Consider the following 15,810-nt stretch of genomic DNA (forward strand, 5'->3'; position numbering starts at 1 on the left):
GAGAGTCTTAGCAACTTTGATTAGAATCTTCAATATAATCTGTCTTGTGAGAAATCTTCTAGATCCGCTTCGGAAAATGTGATCAGACCTCGGAAAGCTGGCTACTTGAGCCTGACTTACGGAAAGTCGGGACCACCCTCGGAAGGAATGACCGTGGTCAGCTTCGGAAAGCATGACCAAGCCTAGGAAGGCTGGCTACTTGAGCCTGACTTTGGAAAGTCGGGACCACCCTCAGAAGGAATGATCCGTGATCAGCTTCAGAAAGCATGACCAGGCCTCGAAAGGTTGGCTACTTGAGCCTGACGTCGGAAAGTCGGGACCACCCTCGGAAGGAATGATCCTGGATTAGCTTTAAAAAGCATGATCAGAAGGCTTGTTTGATGAAAAAGACCTTTTGCACAATTGAAGAAGAATCTTTAAGTGATAACAGTTGATTAAAATAAGAATAATATTAACATGAACCTTCTATTGATAGAAATAAATCTTCAAGAATAATATAAGTCTTCAAGAATAATAGGAACCTTTGCTCTTGCTACTGATAATATCAATCTTCAAGAATAAAAGGAACATCTGCTTTTGCTATTAATAATATAAATCTTCAAGAATAAAAGGAACCTTTGCTCTTGCTATTAATAATATCTTTTGAGATGGATTATATTTCATGGTTGCCTTAAACAGCTTCTATGCAAATCTTTGGTGGACCTCCGCTATATAGAAAATTGCTGGTTAGAAGCCTTCATAGCCGAGAGAAACCTTTTATGTGGCTGAGAGAAGCCTTTAGAGAATGGCTGACGAAAACCTTCATGGCTGATGAAGAACCAATTTGGCTGACGAGAAAAAAGGTGTGCAAAAGAAGAGAATCCTAGGGGTGAAAGGAATACAGAGGGGGAAGCTGAGTCAGTCCGGCCCTTTGGAAATAATGTCTCAACTTTGCCTTCCCCAGTTCATCTGAATTCATTCTAGGCATTCAAGTTCTTCAATGCTTTAAAGAAAGTTGCACAATAATCAATGCTTTAATGCTCAGCCTATTAAAATTGAGCAGAGTGAAAGATCAAATAATAATATGAAGTTTACAATAATTACAACTCCTCAAGAAAAATTTAATTTATGTAGTTTTGGACTGATGAACTCCCTTGTCCAAGAATTTTCTGACTTTTTTTTTTAATATTTGAAGCCACTGCATTCTATGCCATAACCATGGTAGTAGAAAACCAGGGCCCTTGGTGAAGATGAAGTGAGTAACCATCTGCAAGTAAAGAGCTGCACTCATTTGGAATTTTTGATATATTCCTTTTGATATTCCGCATTCATCCCTAGGTTATATATGACGAACACTCCTTATCAAATGTAAAATGAATCTCTGTAAATCAAAGATTTCAAATATTGTTAGAAAAAGAAATGATAACCAGGAATCTCTAATATACTTATCTTTTTTATTGCAGTAGATTTCTTGCTCCATGATTTCTTTTTGTACTCAAATTCTTCAAGAATCTTTGAAATGCTTCTTTGAGGAGTAGATGTTTGAGTACAAGAGCTATCAAAAAGTAAGATTTCCATAGAGTTTGCATTTTCTTCACATTCCTAGAGGAGAGTGATTCCCTGCTCTCCATTTTGAAAGTAAGAATATTGGGGTTGTAGCATCAATTGCTGCTGTTGCTGTTTTTCAAGCTTTCATCATCTAGGCTGTTATTTGATGTAGCCTTTTACATTTGCTGCTTCTTTGTTCTCAACATTTCAGAAACTGCTAGAATGTTTTTGCTTTGAAGCATTTCAAGTCCAGCTCAGATCAAGATACTAGCTGGCAACCTCCTTTGATTGCCTTTATCAGAATTAAATTAAATTCTGAAAGCTTTGGAGAAGTCATCATGTATTCTCATTTCTCAACCATCCAAACGATGGCCTTCCTCTCTAACCCAACAGTTGTTGCTGCTGCTGCCGCTGCTTCTTCTCATTAACATTTATTTCATTCCTTGCCTGCTCATAGTCTGCAGCTTCTTTGCTCACCTCATAGCTCAAGCTAAAACTTCTTCATTCCCTCTTTTGTTCTTCTAAGACAGCAATTGCTTCTTGATGCCTTTACTCTCAAGAGTTGTGGACTTCAAAATTGATTTGTGTGTTTAACAAGCATCAGCTTTTGATCTCATCAGCAGACATTTGAATCATTTTGATGCATCTACAACAGCATAGTAGTGATCCAAGAAATAGCATAATAGATGAAGAAACTTTCTTGTTGACATCTTTAATTGCTCGCTAGCAAAACAGGGCTTTGTTTAAGAATGGACCGATATTAGACCATGGGTCCTGAATGAGATATGGTTTTGGGTTGAATCTTGATTCAAATATGCTTGTGGATATTAAGTGCATAGGACACAATTGGTCTCTTAGAATCAGTCCCTTACTGAAAAGAAAAACTATTAGAGAACATATAAATTGGATTATCATGGCTAAGCAACTTAAAATGAATGCCAAGCCCAATACTTATGGCTGTTATAAATATACCAATGAATTTTCACTGCCCAAAAGTGATAAAGGAAGCAACCAAACAAGAATTGTTAGATATCAGAAAGAAGCAAAGAGATGTTTACTTTCGGCAACAACACCAAAGAATAGTATAAAGACATGATCACAATCAAACATAGAAGTAAATTACTTTTTTCTGAAATGCAACTACCATTAATTCATCCCCAATATTAATGTTAAACACCATACACTTGTAACCTATATTAAGAAATAGCCTAGAGTATCCTTGCATCAGTGAAATCTGAAACTAAGACTTGAAGTTCCAGAGGACTTGCAAAGTTGAAATCATGCATGAAAACTGCTACAGGAGTTGTATTCCAGATATAGGCACCACAATTTCCTCAAGATTTATGGGTTAGCAGGAAACCCGATGTACAGAACTTGATTTCAGTGCCTCACCAAAAAATTGGTATAGGCAAAAACATGATAAACTTGTTCTAGACGCTGTTAATTGCACTACATGCAGTGAGGTTTCTTGAGTTTTCTTTTCTTTTCTTTTTCTTTTCTTTTTTTTTGGTTTGCCAACCCCAGTTTTATAAATCGGTGATTCGACCCGCGTCGCACACCTGGTTGTGGTGGGTGAGTCTCCCAACGGGGGTTTTTTGCATCCACAAAGATTCGATACTGGAACCTTGCTTAAGCGAACCAAGTTGCTTACTACTTGGACCAACCCCCGTTGGTCTTGAGTTTTCTTTTCTATCAACTGTACAGCACCTGCCCCTTTTAGAATTTCTTCCTTTGGATCAAACCAACAGCATTACCTCTGGATTCAAATCCTCACTGCTGCTGCTGACTTCAGCTATTTTCCTATGTTGATATTTGTCAATTCAACAGATGTTGACCCAATTCATGAAGAATAACAGGTTCAAAATAATTCAATGAATACAACTTGCAAAAAATAGTGAAAAGTGATACTTAGATTTGGGAAAATACTGATAGAGATCTGAGAGAACAGCCATAGAGATCTATTATCCGAGAGAATAAAGACACTTAGAACGAAGATCAGCACATGAAAGAACAAGAAAGATTGATGATGAGCTAAAGAACTGAAGAACCAAATCAACAGATTGAATAGATAAAAGGCCAGGAGAATAACATATCATTAATCAATATTTCCTCGTTCATATCGATCCACGACTCTTCTCTTTGAAGTGGAGGAGAAACTAATCTCATGATTTCTATATTCAGAATTTGTCTTTTACCAGTAGATAGAGAAGGCAGAGCTTGAGTTATTGCCAACACTTGTCCTATTTTTGTCTAACTTGGTCACAAGAGTCAAGCTCGCAATTTCCTCTCACTTGCTTTCTCATTTGAATTCTCATTTTTCAGTCATCTAGAATTGACTCCAGTGGAAAGAAACAATAAAATCACAAATCAGAGAAATGGGAAAATAAATATAAAATTGCAGCATCAAAAGTCGTCCAAGGAAGGCATGTAGCTACAAGTATTCTACTCAAACAAAAGTAAAGATCAAGCCCAAACAGATGTTTCAGATAAATATATAAATAAGACCTACAAAGATATGTAAGAAATATGGCTACTGCAGACCAGACAATACTGGGTGCCATAATCTAGAAAACAGTTTATACCACGGATTATATGGTTATCAGTTACTGTAGATCAATTAGGGAGTAATCAGACCATAATTATCCACAAATACTATAGTCAATTGTTATTTTTAATGGAAAATAATTGAACTAAATTGAAACATGAATGAACCTAGAAATCTCGCAAACTTGTTGTAGACGAAGAAGCTCGCTGAAGATTCTACAACAAACCGTTAATGCACTCTGGTCTGTAAATGCAGAGTTGCAATTCGATCTCCAAAAAGAGGTACCGGTGAGGGAAGATTTAAGAAATTTACAGAAAACAACTAGTATTTAGGATATTGAGGATTACATATGCCTTCGCCTCTGATCTTAAATCCAGAAACTAATCCTGAGAGATCTGGAACAAGCGAATCTGATCCAGAGCAACAATCAAACAAGATGAGATGGAGATCTACAACCGAACAACATAATTATTCTTCCACCTAGATTGATCAAGATACCAATCAGAATAATAGGAATTTTCTGCTGGCAGGAGAAGCACAAAGTTGCCGATCAAAGATCTAGAGATCTCGAGATGGATCGAAGCTAACTAAGATAAAGAAGAATGCTCCTTTTAATGGATTTAATCGTAACAGAATGCACATATTGTTCAAATCGGCCATTTGCTTGAAGAATCCTTTCAAGAGAAACCACTGTCCAAAGCTGATGTGGTGTAATCGCTGCAACAAGAAAGCTTTTCTGTGGTGACTTTACAACAAGTTTAACTTCATGCTTCTCAGAAAAGAGTGATAAAGATCTTAGAAAACAGAGATACTTAGATGTGACAGAACAGTGACAGATATCCAAAGATCTGAAAAGACGAAGATAATTAGATCTGGAAGAACGGTGACTGAGATCTCAGATCTGAAAACAAAGATACTTAGATCTAGAAGAACGGTGGAAGATGACGGATTTGTTTGACGAGAAGCTCTCGATTTCTTCTTCAAATTCACATAACCGAATCGGATCTAGCTTGCAATACATGAAACTTTGTCGGGAAAAGTGCGTAGAGATTCTGATGCTTCTCCAAGACCTGACAAAACTAAAAGATTTTTATTAGAAAACAACAACTACAAAGATCTAACGAAGACTTAGACACTTCGGGAAACCACTTCCGACAAGGAACAATGTCTCTTCTCTTCTTTTTCTTTAGCGAATCACCGCAAGAAATTGTAGATTTCAACAAAACCTCACAGTAACCATTCAAGAATCCAAAAAATGAAATAGATCTTAGAAGAAAAACTTGATCGCTGAGCCAAAGATCTCTGAACAAAAAGATTGCAGAAGAATGATTGGTGAATCATCATGCTCTTTCGGTAGTTGAGCCATAGCTTATTGCTCAGGTTCCCACAGACGGCACCAAATGTTGGTGCTAAATTTGCTGGAAATCTTGAACCATAATCTTGCTTAATTGTTCCTGAAAAATAGAACACTAGTGAGAAACGGAGCCGTTCAATCTAGAAATTTAAATCTCACAAATGCAAACAAAGAAAACTAGAGAAAGCCTAAATAATCTAAAGAGAGAAGAAAGAGTGCTTCTATTAAGCTCTAAAAAACGTTCTCCCTTGATGGAATATGCTCTCCTTTTATAGAGCTTACATGGGATATGAATCTTACAGAATTTGAATCAAACTCAAGGTTTCTATCTGACTCAACCAATTAGGATTTTGAAGTACTAATCGGACTGACTTAAAGAGATCAAATGCATAATTCCACCGTTGGATTTGAGGATCAAGAAGTCGTGAAGCTCTCCTCCAAACATTAGCTCGATCAGACACTGGATGACCGTTCGATGAAGGGCTTGATCGAAATTGAACAGAGACATTCAAAAACGGGATTTTTCCTTCTTCCTTATCTGAATATAATTCTTTTTCCTTTTTTTCTTTCTTTAATCAAATCAAAAATATGAAATAAGATATTGAGGTATGCAAGGACTCTTTTCTCCATTTGGACTCTCTTAATAATATCTCTGTAGATTTGATTGATAATTTATAATCTCAGCCGTAGATCAAATTTGCCTTCTTTATCTCTTAAATATTTCAGAGTTGGCCCATAATCACATCTTTAGCCCATCATGCTCCAGATCAGGCCCATTTTTGCATTTGAGAATTTGAATGGATATTGAAATTGCATGATTCATACCCAAAACTCCAAATATTTGCTTAAATATTGAAAAGTCCTCAAAACTGCAAAAACAACATAAAACTCAAGGTAGCTCCACTCTAAGTGTGTAAAATGCATGCTTTATGCCCTAAGATTTCACACATAAATTGCATGATTTCACACATAAATGCACGTGGCCATATAAGAGGGGGGGGGGATTCTAAAATAAAATCTATAATCAAGGTCTTAACACCTCTCTTCTCAATCTTCCACTTTTAATCCTGGTCAAATTCAAGGGGACATTTCCATCATACAGAAATCTAGTTAGGGGCTCATCAAAAGCCATATATGCATAATCTTGCAAAATAACATCTAACAATCTTGCTTGGTTGGTTGAACCTGCTTGTGATTTAGCATTATGTACCAGCGACAAAAGGATGCACTGTATTGAGAGAAGCATTGCAAGACTTTCCAGAAGCTCCATCAATGCTTCCAAAATGATGGAGTAACCAACGCCAAAAAGTGATGCTTGACCAAATCCTCCTTCTGCAAATTATCGCAAGGGAGAACATTTTACGACACTCTCAATGCTTTTCCCAAAATTTGATAAGGTTGTTTAGTGAAAAATAAATGAGACACATATATTAAGTTATTTAAACACCCACCCACCCACACATAAATGGCAAAAAGTCTAACCACGTAAATGATCCTCCAATGTCACCAACCACATGTACTTTCAAGCCATGAGCCGATGGTCTCCATCAGCGCAATAACCAATAAGGTTAACAAGGTTAGGAAGGTGCAAGAAGCTAATTAAGCATGAGAACCTCCACCAAAATTATTTGTTTCCCTGAAGTCCATTCGCGTCAAGTTGTTTCATAGCAACCTGCAAGAAGAGTCATTACAAATCAAGGAGAAAGGGAGGATAAGACTAATGAATAAGAAAACTTATACAGGATTTTTTTTTCTTTAAAAAGGCTTGAAATGATGTGGGAGTACACATATAATTTGTAACACTAAGCCAAGGTTCAAATCTCAGGTATACTTCGATTGACATGTTCTACCATAAAAAATTACTCACAACCGGTCAATAAGATAGGTTCCTACTAACCCATCCGGTGCTCTCTAACCAACTCCTACATACTCACCCAAATCCTCCTTCACTCAATTGGCAATCTTGCCTAAAGTTCGTGGCAGCAACAAGCTCTTAGAAGGTAGAAGTCTATGCAACAATTTCAGCAGTTGACTGATTTTTGGGAACAGAGGTTTCCCTCTTGGAATCAAAACCACTCAGAGATTACAATTTTTCTGCACTCCCATTAAATTCCCAGTAGTATGCACAAAATGAGGAGGGAGATAGGGGGGACACCAAAAATCCAATATCAATAAGAAAGCTAAAATATTAGCCGCTTAACCGTTGGGTACTAATGACCAACTATGAGAGGGGAAAACGAGCCAAAAGGCGTAAGGAAAAAATGCTTGGATTTCAATTACATGTCTTCGGAAGTTAACATATGCAACTTGTATCTTGAGATTCCAAAAGTACACATCTGACTCATGGTTTAGGTATACAAGTTCCATGAATCTAACAGAACAAGGAAGAAAAAAAAATAAAAAATAAAGAAAGAAATAGTTCTTGAACTAAATTTTCCTACCAAGACCTCAATCTTGAACCATATGATTATAAGCTGCCTCTCATCAAAGAAACCAACAAAAAAATGGGTTTCCACTTTTTCTTGTTGAAAATTTAATGAGAATTATGGTAAAGACTTTTAATGGATTTGTTTTTGAAGATGCCCCACAACCAAAAGGACTCTATTTTGAAGAAAATACACATGTAAATAAAATCCAGAGAAAAACCTAACTCAGTTCTTTCTTAAGCTAACACTGAAATCCAAAACCCAAAACCCTGACCAAGTTACCAAGAGGTCCAGCTGCATGTGGTTTCCCCTTTAGTCTTTCGAATTAAGTAGTCAAAGTCCAGCATCTTAGGAATTTTAAGTTTAGTTCCAATAGAACACTCATCATCTTTTTAAATGAAGAATTAGGACTCCCCAACCCTCGGGGGGGGGAAAAAAACCAAAAAAAAAAAAAAAAAAAGTAAAAACATAAAAAAAAAAAAAAAAAAAAAAAATAAAAAAAGAAAGGGGAAAAAAAAAAAAAGAAAAAAAAAAAAAGCAAAAAAAAAGGGGGAAAAAAAGGGTTGTGGGGGGGTGGGGGGGGGGGGGGGGGGGGGGTGGGGGGAAAAAGGAACGAGTCCCCATCTCGGGAGAGAGAGGCACCCCCGTGGGAGGGTGCATCTTTTCCCTCTTAGAAGGTCCCGAGGGCCTTATTCGGGAGAGAAACCTCCCTCTTGGGATGGCTCACCTCATCCTTGAAGAAGGTCCCGAGGGCCTCATTCGGGAGAGAAACCTCCCTCTTGGGATGGCTCACCTCATCCTTGAAGAAGGTCCCGAGGGCCTCATTCGGGAGAGAAACCTCCCTCTTGGGATGGCTCACCTCATCCTTGAAGAAGGTCCCGAGGGCCTCATTCGGGAGAGATACCTCCCTCTTGGGCAGGCTCATTTCTTCGTTGGAGAAGGGTCCCGAGTGCCACACTTGGGAAAAATATATATCTATATCCAACTCTAGCATTTCTCAGAAGACTCTCTTGACCAAGTCAAGAAGAGTTAGTTACGCATAAACACTCAGCATATCTATTCCGAGAATTGGGGAGGTGAGTCAGCATAACGGCTCTATCAGGTGCGACAAAGAAGGAGCCATTATTCCACTACTCCACTCACTCCTCAACTATCGATCCGGAACTTAAGGAATCACTGCCTCCAGGTAACCTCTATATAAACCCACCTCCTACATGGAGAAAGGTACGAGAACTTTCATCTGAGTACTTACTCATTACGTTCTTGAGAACTCTCTCAAGAACCATTATTGTTGCCTAGGCTGACTTGAGCGTCGGAGGCGGTTCCCCGGCCAAAACTAGGCCGGACAGTTCTTGCTTTCTTCGTGTGTGCAGGCATCGCAGTTATTCCAACTTGGCTGGAGAGCTCTTAAGGTGGTCTTCTCTATATCCGGCTCTCGAAGAAGTTCTAGACGCAACAAATTGGCGCCGTCTGTGGGAACATCGCAGAAAGTCATGACAAGACGTACCACACCTCAGGTGACAAGTTCTCAAATTCTCACTCGAGCGAGAGAAAGGGAGACAGAAAACGGACGTGTTGAAGAACAAACTCTCCCTTCTCTAGATCGACAAATTCCTATTCCAGAGGAAGGTCAAGAAGGAGTTCCGGAGAATCCCCCGTTAACTATTCCAACTCCATTTGGAGAAGGCGGTTCGAGTCAACCTCCAATTCCAAAGAACAAGTGGCCGATTTGGAGAATATGCAAAGAGAAGTCCAACAACAAATGTTGGAACTCCAAGGAGTTGTTCGAGGCTTAGTCCATCAAATCGGGGGTACCATCTGGACCCCCCAGAAATTCCCAAGAGGGACGAAGGCGTGAAGCCGTCCGTCAGACTCTGGATAGGCAACGTCCGGTGAATGAAGAAAGGAGAAATCCCAAAATACCAAGACGACCAGCCGAACGAGTTGGAGAAAGATCTCAAGGAGTTCGTATTGAAGAACCACTTCCCCGAGGAGATCGGACGAGGGGAAGTGTTTTTGATCGTTTGGCTGGGCTTAGACAGACTCGGGACTTACCCAGAAGGGAGCGCAGAATTGAAAGAGTTCGGGAACAAGAAGGTGAAAGCACCGGAAGAGGCCATTCCAGATCTAATGACCCGAGAGGATCGGTCAGTCACTATGGATCTTCTCATGGACCAACTTCCCAATATTCTGATCTCGGAAGTGTTCGGTCTCCGCAAGAGCGTCAAGAGGCGCATGGTCTCGGGCGAAGATTAGATGCCATGGAGAGACGGCTTGATGATCGGGACCTGGATGACGACTATGACGTGGTTGACAGAGAACCCTTCTGAGAAGAAGTTATGAGAGCACCTCTTCCACCGAACTTTATCATGCCGACATTTATTCCCTATGAAGGTAAGTCCAATCCTCGAGAACATATTAGTTATTTTAAATCTGTCATGGCTGTTATTGGCCGAGAAGATGAGCTATTGTGCCGAACCTTCCCGGCATCTCTCAAAGGCCCGGCGATAAAATGGTTTTCTAGCCTACCGCCAAGATCCATCCAAAACTTTCGAGAACTCAAGAGAAAATTTATTGCCCGGTTCCGAAGTTGCATCGGGAGTAAGAAGACAGTAGATAGCCTTTTTGCCATAAGGCAGAAACCGAATGAGTCCGTTCGGGACTATCTTCTCAGATTCGATAAAGTGGCTATTAAAGTTGAAGAATTGGATGATACAGTAGCGTACAATGTGCTATGGAGTGGAATAACCCAAAGACGTTTACTTGAGGTATTGCTCCAAGATAAGCCGAGGACTTATGGAGCACTTCTTAAGAAATGCCAAAAGCAAGCAACGGTTGCAGAAGTTATCGAAGCCCGAGAAGAGTCCACAAGAGGGATGAAGGAAAAGAAGAATTATGGAGAAAGAGGTTAGAATTCAAATGCTCGGGCGAAAGATGATAAAAAGGGAGGTTGGAAAGAAAGACTCGCCAATGGGGACTTTACACCTCTTAATACTAAGAGGTCAGAAATTCTATTACAGATCAGAGATAAAGAAAACTTGAAGTGGCCTGGTAAGATAAAAGCCCGACCCGAAGATAGGAATATGATGAAGTATTGCCGTTTCCACAAGGACTACGGCCACCATACGGATGAGTGCAGAAATCTCAAGGTCGAGATTGAGAAGCTCATCCAAGCAGGGCATCTTGACAAATATCTTCAGAAGAGCCGACAAGACCGAGAGAAGTCCCCGCCTAGATCAACAAAAAGACTCAGATCCAAAAGTCCCGAGAGGGCAGATAAGAATCCCGAGAAGAAACCCGACACTCGGGAGTTTTCCCCCATTTACATTATTTTGGGAAATCCGACGGAAGAATCCATTAAGAAGGCGAAGCAAAAGGCACGGTTCGTTGGATCGATGCAGTTGCCAAGAAAACGAAGAAATGACTTATGCCCAGATCCAATAACCTTCACTGACGAAGATCTCAAGGGCATCACTTCTCCTCACGATGATGCTATAGTTATCAAAGTGAAATTGGCAAATCGAGAAGTTCACCGAGTTCTTGTGGACACAAGATCTTCCGCCAACTTACTATCTTGTGAAGCATTTAAGAAATTGAAGTTTGAGGACGAGATGATGACTCCATGCGGGACTCACTTATATGGGTTCGCCGGGTCGTCCGCCATATCCGAAGGGACCATCCAATTGGATCTAAGGATCGGGACCTCCCCTCGGGATGCAGTCGTCCAAGCAACATTCATGGTGGTTCGGGACCTTTCAGCTTACAACGTCTTACTCGAGAGGCCAACTCTTAATGCCTTAGGGGCGGTGGTTTCTCCAACACATATGAAGTTGAAGTTTCCAACCACAGCGGGAGTCGGGGAGTGCTCTTCTGATCAACGACTCTCCCGACAATGTTATGTGAATTATCTTAAGAAAGTCAAAAAAGCCGAGAGATCGGGCAATACAATGAGTATTGAAATTCGGGATGACCGGGATGAAGAAGCTATGCAAAGAGCCGAACCTGTTGAGAAACTTGAGCGAATTCAACTTCATCCGGATCTTCCCGAGAGAGGGACAATGATCGGTTCAGAACAACCTACAGAATTCAAGGAAGAACTCACCGAGTTTCTCCAAAACAACCTAGATGTATTCGCGTGGTCGGCCGAAGACATGCCCGGAATAGATCGAAGAGTTGCAGAACATAGCTTATGGATCAGGGACGATGCAATTCCAATGATCCAAAAAAGAAGGAATTTTTCGGTCGAGAAACATGCTGCCATCAGAACCGAAGTGGAGAAGCTAGAGCAATCAGGTTTTATAAAACCCATAGAATGCCCAACTTGGTTGGCGAATGTAGTCATGGTGAAGAAAGCCAACGGCAAATGGAGAATGTGTACGGATTACACAGATTTGAATAAAGCATGCCCAAAGGATTGCTATCCACTTCCTCGAATCGACCGTTTGATCGACGCCACAGCAGGACATGAAGTATTGAGCTTCATGGACGCTTACTAGGGATACAATCAGATTATGATGAATCCCAAGGACGAGAGGGATACGGCCTTCATGACGGATCGAGAAAGTTACTTTTATAAAGTAATGCCCTTCGGATTGAAGAACGCTGGGGCCACTTATTAGAGAATGGTAAACAAAGTCTTCAAAGACCAAATAGGAAGAAATATGGAAGTATATGTGGATGATATGCTCATAAAGAGTATCGTCCAAGAAGTCATCTGGAAGATCTTGAAGAAGTCTTTGATACTTTGAGAACATACCAGATGAGGCTAAACCAGGAGAAATGTGCTTTTGGAGTTTCTTCCGGAAAATTCCTTGGGTTTATGGTATCCCAACGAGGAATTGAGGCAAACCCGGAGAAAATCAAAGCCTTGCTCGAGATGGAGTCACCAAGGACGGTTAGAGACATCCAATGCCTAACTGGAAGAGTAGCAGCCTTAAACAGATTTATCTCACGATCGGGTGAGAAATGTTTGCCTTTCTTCAAGGCTCTTAAAGAGCTCGGGAAGGCAAAGGATACCTTATGGACCGATGAATGTCAGAAAGCGTTCGAGAAGTTGAAGGAGAAGCTCGGGACTCCACCTCTCTTAGCCCGACCTTCAACGGGAGAACAATTATTCACATACTTAGCCATTTCTCCAGTGGCAGTAAGCGCGATCTTAGTCAAAGAAGAAGGTACTTCACAAAACCCCATCTATTTCATAAGTCATGTTTTAGTAGATGCCGAGACATGATATCCGGATGTGGATAAACAAGCCTTAGCACTTGTAATCGCATCTCGGAAACTCAGACCATACTTCCAAGCTCATCCAATTGTAGTCTTGACCAACTTCCCGTTGAAGAAGATACTATAGAAACCAGACTTAGCCGGAAGAATGGTCACATGGGCTATTGAGTTAAGCGAATATCAAATTGAGTACAGAACTCGTCCAGCCATAAAGGGACAAGTTCTGGCCGACTTTATTCTTGAGAATAGAATGCCTAGTTCGGGAGTAGAAAATTCACCCGGTCCAGAGTTATGGACTTTGCATGTTGATGGCTCGAGCAACTCTTCGGGGAGTGGAGCAGGGCTAATGCTTATCAGCCCGGATGGATTCACTATTCATTATGCTTTAAGATTCAACTTCAAAGCCTCTAATAATGAGGCCGAGTATGAAGCCCTACTAGCAGGACTAAGACTTGCCCGAGCCCTAAGATTCCGAGAATTGGAAGTCCGAAGCGACTCTCAGTTGATCATGAATCAAGTTCGTGGCGTGTACGAGGCAAAGGAAACAAGAATGGCAAATTACTTAGCCAAAATTGATGATTGTTGCCATTATTTTGATCATCTTGAAATAAAGCAAATTCCGAGAAAGGAAAATGAAGTAGCAGATGAGTTATCCAAGTTGGCTTTATCCAAATATTCGACCTTAGGCTCAGCCGTTTATATTGAACAATTAGAAATTCTTAGCATTCGGGAGGCCGAGGCGATGGATATTGAAGAAGAGCTTAGTTGGATGAGCCCAATTATAGCATATTTGAAGAATGATATCCTCCCAGAAGACATCAAGGAAGCTAAGGCAGTTAAAAATCAAGCAGCGAAGTTCACCATTATTGAAGAACAACTTTATAAAAGATCAGTCACACAACCTCTTCTAAAGTGTGTTGGCCCTTCTCAAGCCCAATATGCCTTAGCCAAGGTACACGAAGGAATATGTGGAGCACATATGGGAGGTCGGGCTTTGGCCCATAAAATAATACGCCAAGGCCTTTATTGGCCGAATATTCAAAAAGATGCCGTGGACTATGTCAGAAAATGCAAGCAATGTCAACTTCATGCATCTGTTCCGAAGACTCCGGCTGTCCCCCTTACATCTGTCTCCAGTCCGATTCCCTTCGCCATGTGGGGAATGGATCTGGTGGGAAAGCTCCCTAAGGCCGCCAACAATAGAGAATATTTGGTCGTGGCAATCGACTATTTCACTAAGTGGGTGGAAGCCGAACCTCTCTCATCCATTACTAAGAAACAAATGGAGAAGTTCTTTCAAGAAAGGATCATCTACAGATTCGGAATCCCAAAGATCCTTGTGACCGACAATGGAAAGCAATTTGTCGGAGCTGGCTTCAAGAATTTTTGTGAAAGATATCACATCCAACATAGGACTTCATCCGTGGCGTATCCACAGAGCAATGGGCAAGTTGAGATAACTAATCGGACGCTTTTGGATGGAATAAAAAAGCTTCCGGAAACAAGTCGGACCAAATGGGTTGAAGAACTACCAAGTGTCCTTTGGTCATATCGCACCACGGCCAGAACTCCTACGGGAGAAACACCTTTTCTGCTAGCCTACGGCACAGAAGCACTTGTCCCGGTAGAGGTATTAGCAGAATCAAAGAGATATACAGACTTCAATGAAGAAGCAAACGAAGAAGGCTTGAAGAGCAATCTTGATCTAATAGACGAAGTACGGAGCATGTCAGAATACCGGAATCAAAGATATCAGAACCAAGTAGCTGGATACTTCAATGCTCGAGTAAAAAATAGAAGACATCGTGCGGGTGACTTAGTGCTCCGCAAAGTTGAGGCATCAGACCCAAGAAACCAACGCAAGCTCTCACCCACATGGGAAGGGCCATATCTCGTCGAACAAGAGACAAAACCAGGGACATACAAGCTAAAAAGCTTAGCCACGGGCGAGACAATTGATCAAACTTGGAATTCCATGAATCTTCGAAAATTCTATCAGTAGAGTTAGTCCAGATATGTAGCATTTGCAACCAAGTCAAAAGACCATTTGATTCTCAATAAAGTCTATGTCTCCATTTTTTGACACCCTTTTTCTTGAAAACAAAGTTATAGCGAAGAAGATGCGAGCATTTCTTCACGAGATCCCAAAAGCGTTCTTACGAAGAGCCCAGAAGAAATCTTGATAAGCTTAAGAACCCAGGAGCGCTCTTCAAGTCAACGAAGAACCTAAGATGGAATTATTCAAAGGCGTTAAACTCGGGACCTCACTCGGGTAGCCATTCGGGAGAATTTCCCCACCTCTTATGAAAGTCCAATGCAGACCCTCATAAGATGGAATTATTCAAAGGTGTTACACTCGGGACCTCACTCGGGTAGCCACTCGGGAGAAATCCCCCACCTCTTATGAAAGTCCAATACAGAATCTCATAAGATGGAATTATTCAAAGGCGTTACACTCGGGACCTGACTCGGGTAGCCACTCGGGAGAAATCCCCCACCTCTTATGAAAGTCCAATACAGACTCTCATAAGATGGAACTATTCTAAGGTGTTACACTCGGGACCTCACTCGGGAGAAATCCCCCACCTCTTATGAAAGTCCAATAAGGACTCTCATAAGATGGAATTATTCAAAGGCGTTACACTCGGGACCTCACTCGGGTAGCCACTCGGGAGAAATCCCCCACCTCTTATGAAAGTCCAATCACGGACTCTCATAAGATGGAATTATTCAAA

Source organism: Hakea prostrata, chromosome 9, assembly GCF_041222555.1.
Source record: "Hakea prostrata isolate BN-2017 chromosome 9, UWA_Hpros_2, whole genome shotgun sequence".
In the NCBI taxonomy this organism is placed as follows: domain Eukaryota; kingdom Viridiplantae; phylum Streptophyta; class Magnoliopsida; order Proteales; family Proteaceae; genus Hakea; species Hakea prostrata.